This window comes from Rhinoderma darwinii, chromosome 7 (genome assembly GCF_050947455.1).
Source record: "Rhinoderma darwinii isolate aRhiDar2 chromosome 7, aRhiDar2.hap1, whole genome shotgun sequence".
Taxonomy (NCBI): Eukaryota; Metazoa; Chordata; class Amphibia; order Anura; family Rhinodermatidae; genus Rhinoderma; species Rhinoderma darwinii.
The window spans coordinates 120,736,590-120,762,364 of record NC_134693.1 but is presented as its reverse complement, the minus strand read 5'-3'; the positions used below and the strand labels follow the sequence as shown (position 1 = coordinate 120,762,364).

At 39.3% G+C, this 25,775-nt stretch overlaps 1 protein-coding gene across 6 annotated transcripts in view; it reads left to right on the top strand.

Moving 5' to 3' along the window:
- The window catches only part of ERC2 (ELKS/RAB6-interacting/CAST family member 2), a 670,240-nt gene extending 644,685 nt beyond the window's left edge, over nucleotides 1–25,555 (top strand). For all 6 annotated transcript variants that reach the window (XM_075833908.1, XM_075833906.1, XM_075833904.1 and 3 more), the window contains one exon: nucleotides 25,469–25,555. The gene's annotated coding sequence lies outside the window, so the exon portion shown is untranslated. The remainder of the gene's footprint in view (nucleotides 1–25,468) is intronic.
- Nucleotides 25,556–25,775: the final 220 nt, after the last annotated feature.

The window sequence follows — 25,775 nt, the reverse complement described above, 5'->3', positions numbered from 1 at the left end:
ACTTTATTCTGCGGGGCGATACGATTACGGCGATACCAGATGTTTATAGTTTTATTTTATGTCTTGTGGCGTTTGCACAATAAAATACGTTTTGTAAAATATAATTTATTTTTTGTGTTACCTTATTCTAAGAGCCAGAACGGTTTTATTTTTCCATCAATAAAGCCGTGCGAGGACTTATTTTTTGCGTAACGAACTGTAGTTTCGATCAGTACCATTTTTAGGTACATGCGACTTTTTGATCTCTTTTTATTCCATTTTTTGGGAGATGAAGTGACCAAAGAATTGTGATTGTGGTTCGGTTTATTATTATTTTCTCTTACGGCGTTCACCGCGCGGGATAAATAACGACATCGTTTTGTATTTCAGGCCATTACGGACGCGGCGATACCAATTAAGTATAGTTTATTTGTTTATTTATATATTTTTATTAATAATAAAGAACTGATAAGGGAAAAAGGGGGACTTTTACTTTTATTACTTTTAAATCTTTTATTTTCTTATTTTTACACAAATTTTTTTTACTTTTTTACACTTTTTTTACTTTGTCCCACTAGGGGACATGAGGGCAGGAGGCTCTGATCGCTATTCTAATACACTGCACTACATACGTAGTGCAGTGTATTAGAGCTGTCAGCTGTTCGCTGACAGCAAGCATAGTGGGTCCTGACTTTGTCAGGACCCACTAGGCTTCCGTCGATGGCGTAGCCAGAGTCCATTATTAGGATTCTGGTTGCCATAGTAGCCATCGCGGCCCGCTATTGTGTAGCAGGCCGGCGATGGCAGCTTAACCCCTAAGAAGCCGCGATCGCTATTGAACGCGGCTTCTAAGGGGTTAATCGGCGGGGACCACCGCGATCGGTCCCTGCACACTAAGCTGTGATAGCCTGCTGTCGGAAACAGCAGGTATCACAGCTCAGACACGAGCCGGGGAAAGATGGCGCCATGTTAACTCAGGTCAGTACTATTACTGAACTGAGCGCGAACGATGCGCTCAGCAGGACGTAATAGTACTGACCTGAGCGCGAAGGGGTTAATTAATTTATTTAGACCGATGTGAACTACGTGGCCTTTATGGATACCACTGCTGGGCTTTTTTTATTTCACATATAAAAATGAGGAGGTAGTGTTTCATTTTTCCGAGCTTATTTAATGGTTAATCCTGGTTTTCTGACCATCGGGGGGCTCCATTTTCTTGTAACAGTGATCAAAGCAATTTATTCAAGTGCCATTACAAGGTTGCAATATTTTCTATATTATGACTAGCTATAATCAACCCACTTGTTCACCCTCCGAACAAAGCACACAATAGGAGCAATATTATAGGCTCGTTATTAGAACCGGTCACGCCACATTTAAAGTGACTGTTTGCGGCAAACAACTGTAGATCTTCCATTGTCTCATCTTAATCTAATGAATTTGTAATTGTAAGACGTGTAGGTTTGGTGACAGCCTTGAGAAGGGTTCTGTCAAGCTTACCAAATGTAAAGTGAAACTTTGCATTGTGTGAACCAAGTCATTGCACAACGGCTGCGGAATGTTATTTTTACGGAATATATGCAAATGAAAAAAGCACGGCTCATTTACATTGCGTCTGTGGATTCTGGTGTCTGTTTTCAGTCGGCCATGTATTAGCTTACTCTTTTGCACTATAGTGTATATAAGAGGGGGCCGACTAGAAGTCTTTGATTGTCTATCTAATACCACAGTTTTGACCCGTTGTCAACACCCGCAGCAGTGAAATTGTCTTTCATGTGATTATTTACTTTTGCCTTTTTTTCTACATGAAGCTTTTATAAATTCTGATTGAAGAAAAGGGAGGTTTTTATATATTTATGATAAGATTATTTCCAATTCAATGATGGAGCCATTTTTGGGATTTGTATTATTTTTTTTCTGTGACAGTATTTTTCCTCACTCACTGTCCCCAGTGGGGCTCACAATCTAAATTTCCTATCTGTATGTTTTTGGAGTGTGGGATCAACCCACAAACACGGGGAAGAACATACAAACGTCACGCAGATGTTGTTCTTGGATTTGAACCCAGGACCCCAGTGCTGCCCATCGTGAGATTATGGCTTCAGGTGAATAGGGCTTACAGCTCTCCAAACACATGCACACATGTTGACATAGATAAACAAAAAATGTTTTATTCATTCTGATGTAATGAATTAAAGTACAGTGCTTTGAAAAGTATTTACCCCGTACCAGAACCTGATCAAATGCAGAACGCAGTTTTTGAATCATTACTGCATTTATTTAATGAGGTTGTCTGGTTTGAAGAAATGATGTGAGCAATTATTAAGGGGGTTTTCTGATCACAGTAAGCGATGCCATATCACTAGAATATTCCATCATTTACAGACCACTGATTATTTATCCCACTGATCATTAGAACGGGGGCAACAGCACTAGTAAAGCAGAATGGTCCACTCTGTATTTTTTCTGCACTGCATTGCTCCTTACCTGTCCAGTTACTGAAACTCAGCTCCATACACTTAAAGGGGTATTCCCAGAATCGAGAATTATCACCTAAGCACAAGTCTGATTGCTGGGGGCCTCACTGTTAAGGGGGTTTTACACTGGGCAATTTTCGGGCAAAAACTAGTTCATAGAATGCTCGTTGCCGATAATTTCCCTGTGTAAACAGGGCAGCGATCAGCAGATGAACAAGCAAACGCTCGTTCATCTGCTGATCGTATCATTGTAAAAAAGTTAAAACTTATAATTGTCGGCAGCACATCTCCCTGTGTAAACAGGGAGACGCGCTGCCGACCTGATAATAATGTATGGGGACGAGCGATCGGAGTAATGACCATCCATAGATCCATGTGAGAGGAGCAGATAAGCGCTGATCAACGAGCTGTCTCGATCGACGCTCACTGCACCTGCCAAAATCGACCGGTGTAATAGGGCCCATAGGAACCACTCTCAGTCGCCTGCGGGTTGTATGGTGAATAGTATCTATGGGTTCAGGACTCCCATTCTCGTGATTGGTGGAGCCCCCAGTGATTAGACGTGTATCACCTATCCTGTGGATAGGTGATAACTGTTGATTCTGGGACAATCCTTTTAAATTGGACTATGTTGCAGTTCTCTGCACAGCACCTAGTAAGACAGAGAAAATAACGAAAAGGGTGTGGGCCCCGTGTTCTAGCGATCAGCGGTTGGACTGATTAGTAAGTGACGGCATATTTTACCAATATGCTATCACTTACTGTGATGGGAAAACTTGTTTAAGTGGGCAGTTGTTTATTTTTTTTTACCTAGATCACATGTATGTTGGGTAATTTTAACATTTTCTTGAATGTGGCTTAGCTACAGTAACAGTCATAGCTGCATGTATGGATGTGCACTGTCTCGAAAAACACTAAAGGGCCCACGGTTCTCGAGCAAACACTACAACCCCTATGACTACTTTGTGATCAGTGGGGGTCCAACCCTTGGAATCCCCACCGATCATACATTGATGGCCTATTCTAAGGATAGGCCATCAATATGCATTTCTGTAAAAAAAAACTGTACGAAACAGTAAGTGAGTACATCTCGTTTTTCTTATAATATTGTTTTCATTGATTCAACTGATTTAAATTCCCTAAGTAATGGTTCCAATGATACTAATAAAAGTCTATAAGTACAGTCAGGGTTGGACTAAGGGGATAGACAAAAAGATGGCTATATTTAATCCTACCCTATGGAGGGGCATGCATTTAGCTCTGAATTTGATTCTTTGTCTTTCATTCTTTTAATATTCTTAGTTTTCATTGCTTTCATTTAATGCAATTAAATCACATAAAAGCTCAAAAGCAATCTAATTGGGTGTAGTTCGATGAGTGTGATATATAAAGGAAAATAACATGACTCACTTCCTACAACTCAATCGTCCAATCTGATGACTCTCTTGTCAAGAGACATTGAACACTGAGCAACACTATGGGTGTAATTATCCTTTGATATAGATATTATTACAGATCATGTCATTAAACAAGATTATTCTACTATTCCCCAGTGTGAGTAGAAGGAACATGGCTCGGATGACCTTTTACAACCTTTTATTAGTTTTTTATAATTGTATTGATGTATTAGGTGTGGGGACCTCATAAATGGCTTAACAAACTTAAAGGGGTTGTATAAGATTATAATAAAATGTCTCTTTTTTCTATAAACAGAGCCTTTCTTATTTATTGGCTGTCTGGTAGTCCAATTCACTAAAGTTCAGCTGAGCTGCAATACCAGACACAGACTATAGGCAAGAGTGGCGCTGTTTACTCTAAAACAGTTGCACAGGTAAATCCAGGTTAAAATATAAATTTGATAGGAGCGCCATAATACCCCCCTATGTTTAAACTAGTTTTAATCTGATGGTAAAAGTTTCAAAGCCTGGGTGTCAAAGTACATTGTGCTGTCTAGGACTTTAGTGTACAAAGTAGATGTTTTATAGGTAACATCCAGTTCAGTGGCAAGAAATATTGATTCGTCCAATGTGATTTGACCATTGTGGCATTTCTCCAAACAAGCCTTTGGGGGTAATTTACCCAAGGACAGGACTGACCTGCCATCTGTCAACACTTGTTTTCTCTTTGCTCTCGAGTTCTTCAGTCTTCCATGTGTTCTCTGGCTTACCATGGGGCTTAGCAAGTTAGGCGGCCCACGTTCACTCAGTGGTGAGGTGCAGTTAGTGATGACTGTGGATGATGGAAGGGAAACATGGAAAATTGATCACTAAGAGACCAAGGAGTCCTTTATTCCTGTACTGCCATATCATCTTGTACATAAACCCTTTACTCTGAAATCATTATGTGCGTTATTTTTGTGCTGTGACATCATTGTCTGCATTATCTTTGCACTGGGACATCACTGGCTACATATCGTTGTACTGTGACGTCACTATGTGCATTATAACACTGCAGTGACATCACTGGGTCCTGAGCAGATAATCCCTGTATTGTGACATCATTGTGTACTTTATATCGATGCTATGACATTACTTTGTGTATTATTTCTATGCTGTGACATTACTGTGTGCATTATCCCTGTGCATTAGAAAAACACAATGTGACTTTGATTGGAGACCAAAATAACCACAAGTTTTTTAGCTGAAGATGGTCATAATCGAGTGGGACTCCATTAAAATATTTGCTGTGGGCTCCATTATTTATTGTTAGGGTATGTTCACACAGCGTTTTTTGCAAAGCAGAAAAAATCTGCCTCAAAATTCCTTCAGGATTTTTTAAGGCAGATTTTAAAATGCAAGCATTTTTTGTTGCTATTTTTTACACACTTTTTGATGTTTTTGTTTCTTTTTTTAGGCATTTTTTATAATTAAGCAAATTTAAAAATCAACCAAACGCCACTGTTTTTTTTTTCCCGCCTTCCATTGATTTCAACAGAGGCAGAAACCAAGATAGGGCATGAAGCTTTTTTCCCCGCAAGCAGTTAGAAACCCCCTGGGAGAGAAAAACGCCTCTACCTCCCTATGAAATCAATGGAGGAAAATTTGGGCCATTTTTTTAAGCTGGTTCCGACGTGGTTTCTAAATCAACATCAGAGCCGACAATCGCAGTGTAAACTGGGCCTTATGCTCCTGAATTCAACTTTTTATTCTTGTCGTATCTACAGTACTTGTTCAGCTGTTAATTATACATTTCAGTAAGAACGCCAATGAGAGGAATATGCCGTAAATTCCTAAAAATGAAAAAAAAATTGAACAACTATTTTGAAAAGTCTTTTTTTTTTTTTTTTTACAGAAAAATGTCATTGTTCAGACAAATTTTTTGAATTTTCACAAAGTACTGGGAACAGAATTGAACGTTCAGCATTGTCTCTATCTATCTTCAGCTTTGTCTTTATCTATGATATAGTACATCATAAAGGCAGGAACAGCGCTGTGTGTTTATAGCAGAGCAGCGACACTGGCATTCCTGCGCTTCCCAAAAGCCAAACAATCATGTGCAAACAACTGATTTATGGTTTGGATACACTTGTATTCCTAGATAACCCACATAAGATCACCTTGAGAGTCATGTTTACACTCAAAAGAACACCGGTCCTCAGCTAAGTTATGTGGTTGGGGCTGTTGGAAACCGTGTCTGCTGGTTATGGTATAAACTGTGACTTATTCGTGGTTGGATAGCCCAAATAAAAAAATGACATTTTGTTTTCCTGATTTACACAGTGGTTCTGCTTCCCATATATTAGCTTCCTTCACCACTATTTTGCTGCCATGTCGGGGAAAGAGATATTGGGGTTAAGTGCAAAAAAGTTCCTTTTTCGTGGAACGTTTCAATATTTTATATAATTCTTCTATCTTGGCAAACATGACTTGACATTCAAAAATATATATGAGAATATAAGAATTTGTATATATTTATATTCAATATTTTATGACATTTTCTTGTGCATTGAGTACTTTTCATAGGGTTGTCTTATCAAGACAACTCCTTTTATTATGTCCTATTAGAGCATACAGACATCATAGATAGAGGGCCCCCACACAAGGCCCCCTATATGAGCCAGTGCGAAGAGCCACTAAGTAAGAACGTCCCCTGCTGTGGTGTACCCAGCCCGTCCATGTTGAATCACTTGCATGTAATACTAAACTTCCCCTGCAGTCGCCGCTGCAGGGGATGTATACGGTGAAACAAAACTTTCTTGTGCCAAACCCACAGAAGATCAACTGATCGCGGGAGATCTTCATTAGACAGCTTCTTTTAAGGCTAATCATTTCAAATACCTGTTTGTGAAATATCAAGGTCAATTTTAGAGCAACAGGAATATGGGGAAAAATAAACTCTTATAAAATACCCAGGGTAACCCTCCATCTTGTTTAAATATTACAGGGATACCACTTTACCTCTTATATCTTAAACATAGTGACTATACAGGGTTGACAAAATCCAATTTTATTTGGGGACTACCAGTTCTCCATTGTAAGGACCCTGTCAAATAAATTCCCCATATGTCAGCTTGCTGCACCCTTTTGTGGGACATGTGGCCCTTGTGATATTGGGGTTAGCTGTAGTTACAGAGTTAAGGCTTTTATTGTTGGGAATGTGGCCATATGGCTTAACTTATACTATTGTCAGTTAGTAGGATACGTATGTATGTACACTGTATGTATATATTTATATACATTTATTTATTAAATTTTTCATCCATAGTTTTACATACTTTAAGGCCATTTATTCTGTGCACCTGATAGCTCAGACGTTTGATTGCAGCCTGTGAAACATCAAAGTCAATTTTACAGCAACAAGAATGTGGGGAAAAGGAAGAGAGTGGAATTAATGTCTTTCAAGAATCCAACATAAAATCAAAATGGATAAACTTGTCTACAGCTTGAATGTATCCTCTGTGTGTCTCATACCATTTGTTACAAATAACAGCAGTCAAATGTCAGCGCTCATCATGCAGGAAATACTTAGAATACTGCTTTATTCTTCCTCTGCTTTGTTTGTGCTGTCAACCTTGCACTTCACTGTGCTGTGATTTTCAAAAACTGCACCCCAGGCAATAGAGGATGTACAATCCGGAAAATATTATATATCTACACATCTCCCATACCTAATACGGCAGTAGAGCCAAGTTTGTGAAATATACTTTTCTATAACTACAAAGTATGTTTTGTCGATATTTTAATTTTACATAGGACAAGGACTTCTAGAGATGTAGCAGAGCTGAATGTGTCAGGTGCAGTAGACATTTTTCATTCAACACAACGTGATATCCCCAGGTGTAATAAGTGGTTTTATCATAGACTGAGTTAGCTTACTTCATGATACTGCACTTATAGTTTTGCCCTTTTTTTTTCCAAATAGATCAAAAATTGTGTGCTGATTAATTTCTGAATATATTTTTATAGGAGTCAGAGTAACCTTTTTCTGTTACAGAGCTCTAGATTCCCTGTAGGGACATAAATAATAAAATTCTGGTTTTATACAGCTGCCACTAGTGGGAGCTTTGCTGCTTAGTGAAGACGGATTCGCTGCATAAATCCCCCTAGTGGTGGCAGCGGGCAGTCATCATTTTAACAGAAAAAAAGTTCTGTGCTGGTATGTTATAAAATGAATTTTAAACACACACAACTTATTGGCTGATTTCATAATTCCCATAGCGTTCTCTGGAGGGGCGGTGCGCATGTTATTAATCTATAAGAACATTCTCAGTAAACAGTGGCCCTAACAATAAAAATATCTTTGTTTCTCTCTTCTCAGAGGCTCTAACTTGTGGGTTTATAGTGTCTACGTTCCAACCTTCCACCTCCTAGACTAGGGCAGATTGTAGTTTGCTTATCTGTGAAACACTGGCATTTCATTGAATAATGAAAGTTTCGGGGATGTCCATTTTGGGGTGTTTTATGACTTTTTAGTTTTATGTGTAACATTCAGGAAATACTTAATGATATACTTTCATCATCAAAAATGTGGCTTTGTATTGAAATATTAATACTATATAAGAATAGTAAATGATGGAGTGCTCAGTATTTTACTAAATGTTCCCTAAATGGTCACTTTTCCGGACATCTGCCCATAAATTCTGCCACAAGATCAGCATGGATGAGAATTTTGTGTGTTTTTGCTTGAAAGGGTCTAATTGTTGTATAATATAGACTAATATTCAGCTGCAAGTATTTAGGTAAATTGGAGTCAGCTGGATATGGCATGGGGATCTCTGTTTCCTTTTTGACCAATTCCTCTTTTTAGCCACAAGGTCAAAAATTTGACCTGCAATTTCTAAAATGTTCTATTTTTAAAAAAAATCCCAAAACAGGGAAAACATTTTGAGAGCAATTGAGGAAGCTGAACAGCACATATTGTGAAGTAAATGTGTATTATTATCTGATGCCTTACTGAAATGGCAACACATATTTTGTTAAAGAAAAGAAATTACGAGTGCAATAAATTCATAAAATTTTGGTTGATCTTTATTTCATGAGAAGCCTCACATATCAACATCTTGGACCAGGAAAGATTGTAGATGATAAAGTTCTTTGACTTTTAAAGTTTAGCTAAATGTTTGACAAACTTCTGACATGTCATAGTGACATGTCAGAAGCTTGGATTGGTGGGGGTCCGAGCACTGAGACCCCCACCAATCGCTAGAACTAAGCAGCTGAAGCACTCGTGTGAGCGCTCAGACGCTTCATGTCTGTTCGGCTTTTACCGGAAATAAATGGATCGGTGTACGGACTCAATAGAAAGTCTATTGAGCCCGTACACCGATACATCGTCTTTCTGGAAAAAGCCAAACAGACACGAAGCGGCTGAGCGCTCATCTGAGTGCTTCAGCTGCTTCGTTCTAGCGATTGGTGGGGGTCTCTGTGCTTGGACCCCCCCCAATCCAAACTTCTGACATGTCACTATGATATGTCAGACATACATCTTCTCCACATTCAGATAGGCACAGGCGAGCCTGAGGCACCGCGTTTTGGAAACCCCTGGCTTTCATCTTTAAAGTGGTTTTCCCATCTTGGACATTTATGGCATAGCATCTGATAGATGCGGGTCCCACCTCAGGCATCTACATCTATCTCTAGAATGGGGCCCCCTAAACCCCGTTCTAGCTTACTCAGCTCTCGCTGCTTCCTGGTCACATCCTGGTTAGGTGGTCGGGAATTACGGAAACAGCCGAGCTCACTGAGCTATGGGAACAGGTGTTACAGAAACAGCGTAGCACGGCAAGCTACGCTGTTTCCGTAGCTACCAAGTTCTGGGAACGGTGTAGCTCGCCGTGCTACGCTGTTTCAGTAACTCCCATTCACTTCTATTGGAGTTACGGAAACAGAGTAGCTCAGCAGGCACTTGGCTGTTTCCGTAACTCCCAACCACCTAACCAGGAAATGGCCAGGAGGTAGCGAAGCCGAGTAAGCTAGAATGGGGTTTAGGGGGCCCCATTCTAGAGATAGATGTAGATGCCTGAGGTGGGACCCGCATCTATCAGACTGTGGATATGCCATAAATGTCGAAGATGGGAAAACCACTTTAACATCTTGGAATATACTGGTTCTTCTAAATTTTTCAAATTTTACCTGCCGTGCCACCACAGGGTAAATTAAGCATTACACGTGCTCATTCAAATCAATAGGTTGTCTGTGTAATGTAGTACAGGACAGGTCTTCCAGAGCAAGAGATGCTCTTTGTAGACGCTCTCCACTAGGACAAGAGATAAGGGCCCTGAAAAGAGGATCCCCTTCTATTAACTAATAGGGTATTCGAAAATTGTTTATTATTAACTAGATAACCCCTTTAAGGCCTGTACATCCTTAGCTACCAGATGATTCATAATTATGTTACTCATGTGGCAAGCAATCACAGGTGAAAGGTACAGATCATCTGTGTAAATAGCTTCTTTGCCTACGTATGTCCACATGACAACACTTTCTGCTCCTGCGTTCTTTCAGCTCATTGTTATTATAAGGACACTATGCTTCATCCTAAACAATCCGATTTCTTCTTCAATTTTCTCACCTTTGCTATAAAATGAACGCTAGATTCTAATTGGTTGCCCAACATTCCTATGATAATACCCATCTGTTAAAACTAATGAGAGAAAGTGTTGTCATGGGGCTACTGGTCTATACTATTTTCTCACCATTAAGGCCTGATTTACACGAGCGTGTGCGTTTTGCACGCGCAAAAAACGCTGCGTTTTGCGTGCGCAAAAGGCACTTGACAGCTCCGTGTGTCATCCGTGTATGATGCGCGGCTGCGTGATTTTCGCGCAGCCGCCATCATAGAGATGAGGCTAGTCGACATCAGTCACTGTCCATGGTGCTGAAAGAGTTAACTGATCGGCAGTAACTCTTTCAGCACCCTCGACAGTGCATTCCAATCACCATATCGAGTAACCTGTTTAAAAAAAAAGAGGTTCGTACTTACCGAGAACTTCCCGGCCGTTGCCTTGGTGACGCGTCCTTGGTGACGCAACTCTCTTGACTCTCTGGCCCCACCTCCCTGGATGACGCGGCAGTCCATGTGACCGCTGCAGCCTGTGCTAGGCTTGTGATTGGCTGCAGCTGTCACTTGGACTGAATTGTCATCCCGGGAGGTCAGACTGGAGGAAGAAGCCGGGAGTTCTCGGTAAGTCAGAACTTTTTTTTTATTTACACGTTCACGTATATTGTAATCGGAAGTCACTGTCCAGGGTGCTGAACCAGTTTAACTCTGCCGGGTTCGGTCAAAACGAGTTCGGCCGAACCCGGTAAAGTTAGTTTCGCTCATGTCTAAGACACTCCGTTCGGATGTTTGTAAACAGAAAAGCACGTGGTGCTTTAATGTTTACATTCAGTTTGACAGCTCTTGCGCGAATCACGCAGTTCGCACGGAAGTGCTTCCGTGCGGCATGCGTGGTTTTCACGCACCCGTTGACTTCAATGGGTGCGTGATGCGCGAAAAATGCACGATTATAGAACATGTCGTGAGTTTTACGCAACGCACTCGCGCTGCGCAAAATTCACGCATCGTCTGCACTGCCCCATAGAGTAATATAGGTGCGTACGACACGGGTGAAAAGCACGCGCGTCGTACGCGCGTATATTACGCTCGTGTAAATGAGGCCTAACTCTGATTATTAAATACAAGAAAAGCAGTTGTCTCATGAAGACAACCCCTTTTCAAATTGAAGCCAGCTGTTACCGCCAGTGGAAGCTGCAACTAGCCATACATTTCCCCTGCTGTGGTTCAAGCAGCAGAAATGTAGTATTATATACCGGCCATGTGATACGTGGTCGGGCTGAGTCCGCCGCCAGAGCAAGATCTGCTCTTTGTAAGTGGCTCTCTTCTTTAGCTCATAGAGGGGACCCCCTCAATAATGTCCATATGCCCTAATAGGACATATAGAAAAGGGTTGTTTTAATGACTGAGTAGTACCATAGTAGCTCTTTCTATTCAAACATTTAACAATACATGTTTTTACGTTATTTTAATCTCTTTTGATATTTTGTTGTAATTTTTACTTAATTTAATTAAATGAAGGTAAGGAGTCTTATAGTTACATCTTCCTTTTCCTAACCTTTCAAATACTAACCCTGTGCCCAGAGTTGGGAATATTAACCAGCAGCGTTTCTTCCGATCTCTCTGTCAGGTAGTCAGAAAAATTAGGATCTCAGTAAGAGAAAAGTATCAATTTCGAAAATACCTTTTTAATGAGGAAGGTTTTTGTTCACGGGTGTTTTTGGAGGCTGAATTGTACATGACAGATTTGGCTAAGAGATCAAAAAAGTGAAATTAATATTTTTGTGTTGTCTTAAAAAATTCTGGGTAATTTTTCTTAATTATCTTTACACAGTTTGAAGTCTATACTGTGTGTGAATATGCTGTATCTTATAAATTAAGCATATTGTTATTTCCTACTTAATTATCATTACCTCAACCGGTAGGGGTTAGGGAGGTGGGGTCTAAACCAATGCCCTGAACAAAAGAATTATAGCAACTAGAATTGTTTGACTAGGGGTGTTTGGGTCCTCCAGAGGAAATGATTCTGAGGGCCCCGCCTCCATCTATGTAGAATATGTACCTGTCCACTTTTAAGTGCATCTTAATCTTTGTTTCTATCATTGCACACACAGGACATATGATTATTAAGGTCTAATAGGTTTTTTGTGAATCATCACATAAAAATAGACCCTAGTGGCAGGTTTCCAGGGTCAGTTCCAAATAAGTTTGTCTTCTGCTGGACCTTTGGGTCCTTGTTGTATTAGGGCCCATTATTGTGTCAAAGGCTGGGCCCAATGAAGGTTTCTCTGGTCGGCCAGCCCAACCCTATTAACTACTGTTCAAGATTATATTATGAAAAAAATATAAGAAAATATTTAAAACAATATGCATTCTTCTGCCTTGCAGCAATATATTTTTGGGTTCAGATCCAAGCCAGCTACACCCACACCCCAAAAACATGTTTAATGTTGTTATGTCACTTAGGTTCCTATGAAATTGCGCTTTTTTATTTAAAATGTAATAATAGCCAAAAATGAGCCATACTTTTGATTAAAGAGAACCTGTCCCCAGCATTTTACCTATTAACCAGTTCAGGACCGGGCTATTTTGAGCCTTCAGGACCAGACTCCGTTTAGCCATTTTTAGCATGGGTTAGTTAAATGGCTATAACTTTTTTATTTGTTGGGTTAGCGACGTGATTTTTGTGATGTTTTTTCTGTAGACGATGCAGGTTTCTTTTTTTTATCATTTTTATACACATCCTTTTTGCTATTTTAGAATTTTTAGGCTTAAAGTTTGAATTAGTAAAAGAAATAAGCTTTTACATGTCTATATTAGGGTAATTGGGTCAGGGCTAGCATTACGACAATAATTGGCGGGGGGGGGGAACGTTTTTTGGACGGTGGGTATTGTATGTCTATTATTATTTTTTTTTGCACTTTACGTTACTTTTATTTTTTTATTACTATGGTCTGTCCCTCAAAGGTCAAAAAAGACCTTTGGGGAACTTTCTATATTTTCTTTCTTTCTTTTACACCATCTTTTCCCACTGTAATTGGGGCTGCACAGCAGCCCCAGTTACAGTGGAAATCAGCCCTCTCATAGTGACTATTGTCATTAATAGGGCTGTGCTGGGTCTAGTTAGACCCAGCAGCAGTCTATCAGTAACGGTACCTGGTGATCATGTGACCAGTCACATGAACACTGGGACCAATAGAGACAGCGGCGCGGCCACTGCCTCTAATCCTAGCGTTAATTGAGCGCTGTGTAAAAGAGATCGGAGAAGACAGAAGCAGCGAAAGCTGCTTCTATCTTCTCCTCAGGGTCCCCGGCAGTCACTGACAGCCGGAGACCCGACATTCAGCTGCCCGATCACTCGGGCAGCATGTCAAAACCTGCGCCGTACAAAGTCTATGGCGCGGGTTTTAAGGACCCTGACCGCTGGCCGTAAAAACACAGCCAGCGGTCGGGAACAAGTTACCTGGTGGTAGTGGGTGGAAAATAATTTTTATGTAACTTATAATTATCTTTTAAGTCGGCTCTGTAGTTTTAGTATTCAGTGTTTTAGTGTTCCTGTGCTGTATGCTAATTAGCGTAAAAGAGAGTCATATCTTTGTTTGAAAAGAGTCATATCTTCATTCCTCAAGCCTTTTCAAGTTAACCCCGCCTCCTTACTTTTGATTGACAGCTCCTCGCCTCTCCCCCAGCACACACGAAATCCCGCGCTTGCGCATCGATCTGTTCTGGTGCGCGCACAACGTGACACCATAGCGGCACATGTGCAGTAACTAGATTTGAGGCCCGGACGAAGCAGGGAATGGTGTCGGACCATACATGATGGACACATGCGCGCTATCTCAGATGGGATTTCGGCATTCAGGGCGGGCCGGTTTTAGGCGGTGGGTGGGCATATGAAGAGGAAAGAGCGAGACTACAGAATTATTATCATAATGTTTAAAAAACGTTATTTACGGTACGAGTAGTTTAGGAGAGGGGATAACACCAATGGACTTCTGACCGCAACAGCCAGCGAGGGGTGAGTAGAGTTCAATAAGTGAAATGCTGGGGACAGGTTCCCTTTAAATATAGCCTACTGTTTTGCTTCTACAACTCCTACTCCGACCTATGTGTCTCCATGGTTACAGACTACATACAAACCCTGTGTAGTCTGATCCTGCAGTCATATTCCCTTTCATCCATCCCCTAAATCTTTCTTTACACATTTGGTAGGTTAGCAAGAAGTAGTGGAAAAATAAAAGGGAGTACATCTTCGTTTTTAACCATAGAGACACATAGGTCACATAGGAACTGTAGACACAAAATGGAAGGATTTGATGTTTTAATCAAGACTATTTGTAGAGTTGCTTCATTTTACATTTTAGATGCATTTGAGAAATAATAAAAAATTTGGTTTCAAAGTCATAAATACATTTTTACCACTATAGATGTAATAAACATTGTTAAACATTTTTAATGTGATTAATTACTATCTATATTCACAAATGATAAATATGTAGACACCATATTCGTAATGGGAATTATATAAATGAAAAATATATAATATATTGACTTATAGTTGCAAAAAACGGTCACATTTTCTTATTTCAGTAAAGAGAATACAATTTTAAAATATCCATCACAATTTAAATATGTTAATTGTATTAATATATTTAAAATTATTATTTTAAATACATTGTATCTTCATTACATTACATGGCCGTATCTTTGACTTCCAAAGGGTTAAGTCTACACATATACACAGTACATATATGTGTTATGAAGTAAAGAATACCTTACACACTAGCTGTCATTTTTGAACTTATGTTATCTTTTTAAGGTGCAAATCTGTCAAAGTCAGTGAAATTTCTTTAATGAACTTAAGGGCGCGTCTTCAAAGGAAGTTGCAATTGATCCTCTAGAAAGGCCGTAGCCTTTGAACTGAGAAGAAGTTGATCCTAGATTAGTTAGATCTTTCACTTTACTCCGCCTTTTAATCTAGCCAGAAAGATTTAAGCTTCGAGTACTGCATTGACAAGCTTGATTTAAAATTGATATAATGTTACACGTATAAGCTATTTAGATAGGTTCCTCCGGAGGGTGGCGTCCGTATGCCTCTGCATATCTGGCAATACTTCTCTCAGAGTTTTTGGATTTTTGTGTTGAACTCTTCAGGCCTCCCGGGGGATCAATGTCCTATTTTGACCATGTTTTTATTTTTCTCGTATGTTTCACCATCCTAGTTAGTCCATCTCAACATTTCAACACCTAAGGAAGAGAACAGAGTGAGTTAAAGGTATTGGAGTCTGGAACGTATAACATTTCAAGAAAGCAAAAAGTAAAACAGAAATTTGTAGAAATCGGTAGTGTGAAGTACAAAGTACACATCATATCATCACGCTGATGGGAATGGACTTTCACCTTGTTCTGCAGCTTAGAAATATCCTTATATTTTGTTATTCTTGGCATAAATTCATCAGTATTCTGAGGCTGGCCGTTGTCCCCAGGAGACAAACAAGAATTTCGTTATTTTCTTTTTTTTTTACAGGAAAACAATTGGGATTTTCCAGTTGTTGCACTTCTAATCACTGTGGTTAATGCTGTTAGCATTGGGTAATACGGAGTTCATTTCAGTGCTTAGGTACAAAATATATTTTTGGCCATTGATACCACAAATAACTGGGCCAACTGATGAAATAGAGTGTTGACATTTTTATTTCTAAACTCAATCCCTAGAGGGGAAAAAAAGAGAAATATTTTGCTTATTTTTACGACTCCTGGTCCTTTCTGTTTGTTGGTTCTGGCCTAATTATTTTTTTCTGCCTTACCATCCTACTTTTTTCTTTTTTTTTTCTTTTTTTAGTGTTTAGCTTATTTTGGTGGGAAAAAATAATTATAAAAAGAATTCATGCAATTCTTATTGCCAACACTGGAAAAAGAGTTGTAGTTATCAGTACTCATTATACACACAAATCTAAAAAGAATTGTTAGGAGAACAGTTATTTTATTTTTTTACGCTTTTGTTCTTTTTTTTACGGCAAAGCACACTAAACCACATACAGACATAGAGCAGTAAACTTAGAAGGCAGATCTTGTTAAACCAGTGGGAGGTATCGTTCTCTCACTACCTGATTTTACCATCCTAAGGAATTTGAAAGGTAATTAGCCCTTCTAGTCCCTTCTGGCCAGTTTATGGCCATTTTATGCACAGAGACCAAACGTGGAGACCCATATTAAGAATTCCAACTGAACTTGCCTGGGGTTATGCGTCTATATGTTTCATGCTAATGCATATAAAAAACTGCTATAATCATACATTAAAAACGACTTGGAAAATAAGAAATTGTTTTCGGCTTTCTACATGGAAGTTATACAAGGCTGTGTATTTCAAATATATTTTTATACAAGATGTTGTTTCCCAGGCAGAACAGAATACAAATTGTGCCAGTCAAAGCAAGTCATACATTGATTAGAGTGCCTTAGGTATCTTTTGGAAAAAAAATACTTAATTACAAAATTGAATGTTTAAACGAAAAGAATCCACAAATATATTAAGTATGTGTCTTGGGATTAGCGTTGTCACTTGGGCCATTGGGTTTCTGGTAATGTTGGGCTCGTGAGTGTAGTGGGCAATTCAATGATTGACAGCCTTCTCTGTATTAGTGTGCATACAGAGATAGTTGTCAGTCACCGAGTAGGACCACCCACTGGACGCCCATTATACTGCATCTTTTCCCAAAAAACTATATATAAATCTGCTCATCTCCTCCTGCTCTATAACATGCTACTGGAGATAGGACAACATGATAAATGTGACAGGTTATTCAGATAAACTAGTAGGTCTTAAGGCCCTACTACACATTGATCAGACAAACGAGCGTTCATATGAATGCTCGTTCCAGATCACTGCCCTGTGTAAAAAGGGCAATGATCAGCCGATGAACGACATAGTTCATCGGCTGATCTGCTCTTTTATGCAGCATTAAAAATCATCGTTGTCGACAGCACATCTCACCAAAATGTATGGGACGAGCGATCGGAGTAATGATCACTCATCCCTATACATAAGAAATCATTGCTCCGTGCTGTGTCGAAGAATGCTGCTCGTTTACATGGCCCACATCGGACCGTGTAGTACGACCCTTATTCTGCTTTTTCCTGACTAAATCCATACCATAAATAAATATTTGAATATTCTGTAGGGAATTACACTATTACTCATAATATGTATCTATCTATCTACAGTGGAGGAAATAAGTATTTGATCCCTTGCTGATTTTGTAAGTTTGCCCACTGTCCAAGTCATGAACAGTCTAGAATTTTTAGGCTAGGTTAATTTTACCAGTGAGAGATAGATTATATTAAAAAAATCACATTGTCAAAATTATATATATTTATTTGCATTGTGCACAGAGAAATAAGTATTTGATCCCTTTGGCAAACAAGACTTAATACTTGGTGGCAAAACCCTTGTTGGCACGCACAGCAGTCAGACATTTTTAGTAGTTGATGATGAGGTTTGCACACATGTTAGATGGAATTTTGGCCCACTCCTCTTTGCAGATCATCTGTAAATCATTAAGATTTCGAGGCTGTCGCTTGGCAACTCGGATCTTCAGCTCCCTCCAAAAGTTTTCGATGGGATTAAGGTCTGGAAACTGGCTAGGCCACTCCATGACCTTAATGTGCTTCTTTTTGAGCCACTCCTTTGTTGCCTTGGCTGTATGTTTCGGGTAATTGTCGTGCTGGAAGACCCAGCCACGAGCCATTTTTAATGTCCTGGTGGAGGGAAGGAGGTTGTCACTCAGGATTTGACGGTACATGGCTCCATCCATTCTCCCATTGATGCGGTGAACTAGTCCTGTGCCCTTTGCAGAGAAACACCCCCAAAACATAATGTTTCCACCTCCATGCTTGACAGTGGGGACAGTGTTCTTTGGGTCAAAGGCAGCATTTCTTTTCCTCCAAAAACGGCGAGTTGAGTTAATGCCAAAGAGCTAAATTTTAGTCTCATCTGACCACAGCACCTTCTCCCAATCACTCTCAGAATCATCCAGATGTTCATTTGCAAACTTCAGACGGGCCTGTACATGTGCCCTCTTGAGCAGGGGGACCTTGCGGGCACTGCAGGATTTTAATCCATTACGGCGTAATGTGTTACCAATGGTTTTCTTGGTGACTGTGGTCCCAGCTGCCTTGAGATCATTAACAAGTTCCCCCCGTGTAGTTTTCGGCTGAGCTCTCACCTTCCTCAGGATCAAGGATACCCCACGAGGTGAGATTTTGCATGGAGCCCCAGATCGATGTCGATTGACAGTCATTTTTTATGTCTTCCATTTTCTTACTATTGCACCAACAGTTGTCTCCTTCTCACCCAGCGTCTTACTTATGGTTTTGTAGCCCATTCCAGCCTTGTGCAGGTCTATGATCGTGTCCCTGACATCCTTAGAAAGCTCTTTGGTCTTGCCCATGTTGTAGAGGTTAGAGTCAGACTGATTAATGGAGTCTGTGGACAGGAGTCTTTTATACAGGTGACCATGTAAGACAGCTGTATTTAATGCAGGTACCAAGTTGATTTGGAGCGTGTAACTGGTCTGGAGGAGGCTGAACTCTTAATGGTTGGTAGGGGATCAAATACTTATTTCTCTGTGCACAATGCAAATAAATAGATATCATTTTGACAATGTGATTTTCTTTTTTTTTTTTTTATATAATCTATCTCTCACTGGTAAAATTAACCTAGCCTAAAAATTCTAGACTGTTCATGACTTGGACAGTGGGCAAACTTACAAAATCAGCAAGGGATCAAATACTTATTTCCTCCACTGTATCTATAGATATCTATATATATGTATATATAGATATCTATGTATGTATAATAGATATCTATCTACATCTATGTATATATAGATATCTATATATATATATATATATATATATATATATATATATAAACATTTTTTATTTTTTTCTATTTTTTGTTATGAAATGCCTTGGTACCAATCTAATTATGTTGGAGATTGTTGCCTCAAAGTTTAGCCAAATGTAACTTTCGCACGACTTGGTATCACATTTACATTAAATTGCGTAACTTGTGTAACTTTTGCGCAACATACACCCAAAGTCGTTGTCTACCCCTGGTCTTATGATAACAGGGTAATAGGGTTGTCTCATGATAAAAAAAACGTCTACTTAAAAAGGGGTTGTTAACCCCAGAGATAACTGACCAGACATTGTAGAATCCCAAGGTGGCCATTGAAATGAATGGACAACTATGTAATGCATGGAGGGCCAGATTTTTATGAGTCACCCCCTTAAAGGCTGCTAGGTTCATGTATGTAACCCTTGGTGCAAATATGTAATTTTAGTTTAATTGATTTGTACTTGACAGATCCTCACGCTGGACAACCTCACTGCATACACATTCCAAAGTCTTTTGAAGGAATTAGGAACATTTGGGATAAACATTTTAGCTGTATCTGGTATCCATACTGAAACCTTCAATGTATAATCTATAACAGTGCATACCTATATGTGGTCACTCTTTGAAATCTTAGCTCCATTCTACTGCTATAAATAAGAATGATAAAGGAAATGTCCAGTGACATACCTTTCTTAAAATTGATATCCTAAAACGAACAGTAAAATACATTGCCCACCTTTTTAGTCTTTTAACTTTTTTGTTTACTATTTAATGCAAAATACTAAACAAAAATCTGCAGAACATGAAGGGTTAATTATCTGACAACAATGTAATCAAGTTGCAGCCTTCTTTAGGCTTCGTTCACATCTGCCCTAGGGCTCCGTTCCGATGCTTCGACCTCGCTATTGATTCCGTCAAAACGACGGAACCCATGCACAATGGAGACCCACCTATGGTTTCCGTTTGTGTCTGTCAGGGCTCCGTTCCGACGAAAAGCTCAGTCGGAACGGAGCCCTAGCGCAGATGTGAATGAAGCCTTACTGAAATAGTATTATATGGGTTGTCTAAGATTACGGAAAAATAATCATATTTTTTTTTTCACCGAAACAGCACTACTCATGTCAAATGGCTGTGTCTGGTATTGCAACTCATCCTCATTTAAGTGAAAAGAGCTGACACAGACACAGCCCATGGACAAGAGTGGCGCTGTTTCTGGCAAAACAAAAACAAACCCTTTTTTGTAATCACGGACGACCCCTTTAGTAATAATTTACAGATTTTACTACAAGAAATTGTCAATTTGAAGAATGTGGAGAGTACTCTATTAGGTTTATATACGGAATAATATTTAGAGATGAATAATCCAGGCTCTATGCTTCGAATGCTTTGTTCCTTATATTCCAGTTCTGTTTTTTTTTTTCTGCAAAACTGACTTGAAGTAACAACTGTATTACGGTTTTGTAGCTCTGTTACTAATTTGTGATACATTCCCGAGGCCAGCTCAAGGATCTCCTTTGGCAAAATAATATGTTACTTATTAAGTTCATCCTAAGAGGCCCAGGAGAATCACATGCTAAGGAAACAGGGGGGAAAACATGAATGAATTTCTATCCTCCAGTCAGATACCTGATATTGATGACCAGGATGTATATAAAAACTAATGCAAGAAGGAAGGAGAATTAGGCGAATGGGTAGCAAATTAGCCGTCTCTGCACACATACCGGACCAGTATCACATAATACGAATCTCCAAATGGATAATAACAAATAATATCAAATGGTGTTAGGTACATACAAGTCTATTATTTTGTCTATAAAAATAATTTAGCTGCAACAGAATATTATATCCTGGCTTTTATAGGATGACCGGTGAAGCAAAGGAAATTGGGCTAAATGTCTTAAACTAAATTTAAATTTTAGAAAATGTATGTTTATTGACTAATTTTATAGGAGTGGTTAAAGAACAATAAATTCATCAGTAAAGAGTAGTCCTTTAGCTAATTTTAGCCAATATGCATCATAGGCTATCCCATGGCTGAGACCCTCCACAATTAGCTAAGCAGGAATCCATCAGCAAGTATTTAATTCCTTTGCAGCGCTACCGCAGGGGAAATGAGGAATTACATCATTCTATGTGTAATGGATGAATATTTTAGGTCCAACAGAGCGAGAAATGCTCTTTGGCTCGTAGATGTGCGTTAATTCAATATTCACTAATAGGATATCTGTTTCTGAGGTAGATAGGGGACATTACAACCTAAATAAAGGGTTTTCATGCAGCTTTCTTAAGCTTACCATATACATAAGATAAAAGTCAGCCGAAATTGCCAACTTGGACCATTTCGGTTAACAATCGTTTGGTAATTATATGCGAATAATCGTTTGCGATGGCTGACGGCAGACTACAGTCTGGCAAAAATGTGATCTGTCAGGTTGGATGTTTACAACCGTTGTCAGTTGAAAATAAACGTGTATGGCATGGTCGACAAAATATTGTCGGTCACGTGCCAATTTGCGCAAGCCCACTCTGTTGTTTTTTTTAAAATGTAAACTCCCTCACTCATCTGCCAGTTTAGTCTGGTATTTTGCTGGTCAGATCGTTCATAGGAATGATCGTATGAACCATCCGAGGTACGATTGCGGCCAAAAATAATCTTAGGTGTATGCCAAGCTTTTTAAATTTTGGGCAAATTTCCTTTTATGGAGCCGTATTTCCCTCATATGAGACAATGGAGGCTGAAATTCTTTAATACAAACCCCCGTTTCAGCCTTCATTGACTTATATGTGGAAACTGTTCTGTAATCGTCCATGTCTCTATTAGTTGAATGCTGGGGAAGTGAATTTTCACAAGTTTGGTTATCTCTAGTCAAATGTCCCTAGATATCCAGACATATTGACGCTTGGGATATATAAGCACATAACTAGGCAGAATTACCTTCCGGGACTCTGTTAGAAATGCTAACTATAACTTTTGAAGCTGCAATGGTCGCAATATTAGTTATCATCTCCGCTATTTAGCTAAAGCTTACCATAGATGTAATGATTTGCCCACGGTATGACAATCATTACAATTTTTTTAATCGGATATGGGACCTACATCAAAAAACTATGTCTCATAACAGGAAAATTGGTTGGATAATGTGAAATATCGAACAGCATTTACTACTAGCAACTGAGAAGATTTCTGAAGCATAAACAAAAAGCCTCGGTCATGTGACATTTGGTAATGAGATGAATAGTCAAATCGTGGACTGTTGTGCAACCACAATGTTTTCCTATGGGGAAAAAAAATTTATATTGAGCTCTAACCTAAGGTCAGTTTCACATGAGCGTAATAAGGGTGCATTTTTCTGCTCATATTAATGCCACAAATCCCGGCAAGACCACGGGTCTAATAACCTGAACTGAAAAGTTCATGGATCCCATATTATGCCCGTGTAAAACTAGCCTTTATGTTCCGACCAATGGAGCTGACTTCTATCTATCAGATCTGATTGTTTCAACTACCATCATTATCAATAAATCATTTGCTTCAAGACCTATCTCAGGGTACAAAATATTTTTTGTAAAACAGTCCTGGTGCATAAGACATAATTTAACTTTAAAGCTTTCGGTAGCTTCAATGTAGGAAATAGCAGATATTTTTTTACAATTATTTTTTGTTTTGTTTTTACATTTTTTGACAAAAATAAAAAAATGTTAGTAAATAAGATATATAGACATCAAGTTCAGGACAAATAGCCATATATTTTAATTTACTAAGCTATTTTTCTCTTAAGAATAACTGCATTTGTTTAAGAAATCCAATGATGTTTACAAAAAGTTGACTTTAATGATAATGGCCTCCTAAAGGGTCCTGGATGTATTTTTAAACAGCGTTGTCCCATGAGATGTTCAAGCGAGTGGTTGTGTGTGTGGTGGGGGCATCACTTTAAGGGATATGAATAAACGGCAGCCACTGTGTACAGCAAACATTCCTTACTAATGATTTCAACAAGCCACTAGTTCCACTTTTAATTGTATAATCTGTGCAGATGTTGAAATCAGAATGTGCTTCGAAATCAATTTAAAGGCTCATTGTTCTTGCTCAGTGTGCAAAACTTAAAAAGGTCATTGATCCAAGCCACTAACATGCCTCCTATAGAGTCAAATGATGGACTGTGAATTACATAATTGCTTTTAATTACATAATTATAGTCTTTAAATGTGTAGGGTGAAAGGTTACTGTTATATTTTGAAGCCACGGGAGGTTACGTGACACTGAGCAGTAGGCTCACCTAGGGCTTCCTCAAGTTTGTTATAGTCATGTACATTTCAGTCCTGCTCTGTCCTTGACCTCAAGAATTAGGGTATGTTCACACGGCGGGGGTCCGTAACGGCTGAAATTACGGGGATGTTTCAGCCTGAAAACATCCCCGTAATTTCAGCCGTACCGGCATGTGCAGGCGCTTGAACGCCGCGTCAATTACGGCCGTAATTAGCGCTGCTATTCATTGGAGTCAATGAATAGCGGCTCCAAATACGGCCAAAGAAGTGACAGGTCACTTCTTTGACGCGGGCGTCTAGTTACGCGCCGTCATTTGACAGCGGCGCGTAAATATACGCCTCGTGTGAACAGACAAACGTCTGCCCATTGCTTTCAATGGGCAGATGTTTGTCAGCGCTATTGAGGCGCTATTTTCGGGCGTAATTCGGGGCAAAAGCGCCCGATTTACGTCCGTAAATAGGCCGTGTGAACATACCCTTAAGAGATTGCTGGGAATTCCCACGTTACCTTAGCTGAAGTGGTTACAATATCATTTGTCTATCTTTATTAAATAAGTTTATAATGAAGAAGCAAAAAAAAGAAAAAACTATCCAGGTAGTTAAACGTAATATTACATGTCCAGCCTTACCTTTGCTTGAATTTTGTTCGGGACTCCAATTTCTCATGAAACCATTTAATACAATATCGCGACATGCTAGCAAAATCCTTGACCGGCCGCAATCCACATCACAACCACTGGGTGGCCACTCAAAACATAGACATCCCATGACAAAGTATTGAGAAATTATTTTCATTTTTAAAGCTTGCCATGTCACGCCACACATCTCAGGATATGTTAAGATATGAGGCAGGAAGGACACTGGTACATGGCGGCCATTTAAATTATGTTCTGGTCCCGAGTGGAAACTCCCTGTTTAATGTCCATATGCCCTATGTGAAGGGGTTGTCCTAATGAAATATTAAAAAAATGCAAATTTTATAACAAAGCAATAATATAGGAAATGTTATTTTGCAAATATTTAAGGACTTTTCCATGACTTAAACATTGATAGCCTTAAGATAGAAGGGGCCCATTCATAAGACATATGCTGATCATAAGAAAGAAAGAACGCCACAAGCCCCTTGAATATTTATCCAGACACGCAGACTCATCCTTACGTGTGGCTTTGCCTGGACCTGCAGCGTAGCCTTATTGACGTGAATTGAGCTGAGCTGCATTCTGATAATTGGTCGGGGTCGTGAGGTTCAGACGCCCACCGATTAATCATTAATGGCCTAGCATCAGAAGAGGGACAAAAACACACCTTTAAAGATAGTAATTGATGCAAATATTAAGAAAAATTACAGATTTTGGATTCACCAATAAATTTGCAGTATGGAAAACTTAATGGTTGCCCTTTTGTTGTTATCTCCTAATATTTTTTTTTTATTTTTTGTATAAACTAATTGCTGTTATGGTATTTAGAAAAAACACTTTCCATTGGTGGTCCTTGAAATAGAATATGTATTGCTTTTGCTGCCACAGCTTTGACCAATTGGAAAGCGTGCAAAGTTTGTGCCAAATATGATGGGGAAAAGTAATGGCTTCCATCGATAGGGTACAACATAGGAAACTTTGAATTGTTTGTATTGAGGAATTTTACAGGCAAGTGAAGTTCGTGACTTGCCTTTATGAGAAGGCAGCAGGCAAGATACGGACAGTCCTGCGTCAGCTGCCAGGTCACCCGGAGACTTTCCCCGGTTTAAATGGAAGGACTCAGATCATATTATTCCATACCCATAAGTATTACATGTTTTGAGTAATGCTGAATAAGTAAAAGCTAATAGATTTTATATTTGTTTATACAGATGATCCCGTCTCTGCCGGAGTCACATCGTCACAACAAGATCTCATGCTGTACATTGATCATCTATCCAACCTTTGCCTAGAGTGAGAACCCCAGAACTTTGATCTATAATGGGCCAGTTAGGGAAAGAGGAACAGGGGGAAGAGATGGAAGACATCTGATGAAAACAAGGAACAACATTTAACACCAGAGCAGGTGAATTGAGAATGACATATTACTTATCTTACCAGTTCTATCTATTTGCAATACATGTTTAAATATATCTCATCTACTGGTCTACAGGGTACCGTGTGTTGTACCAGGTCAGT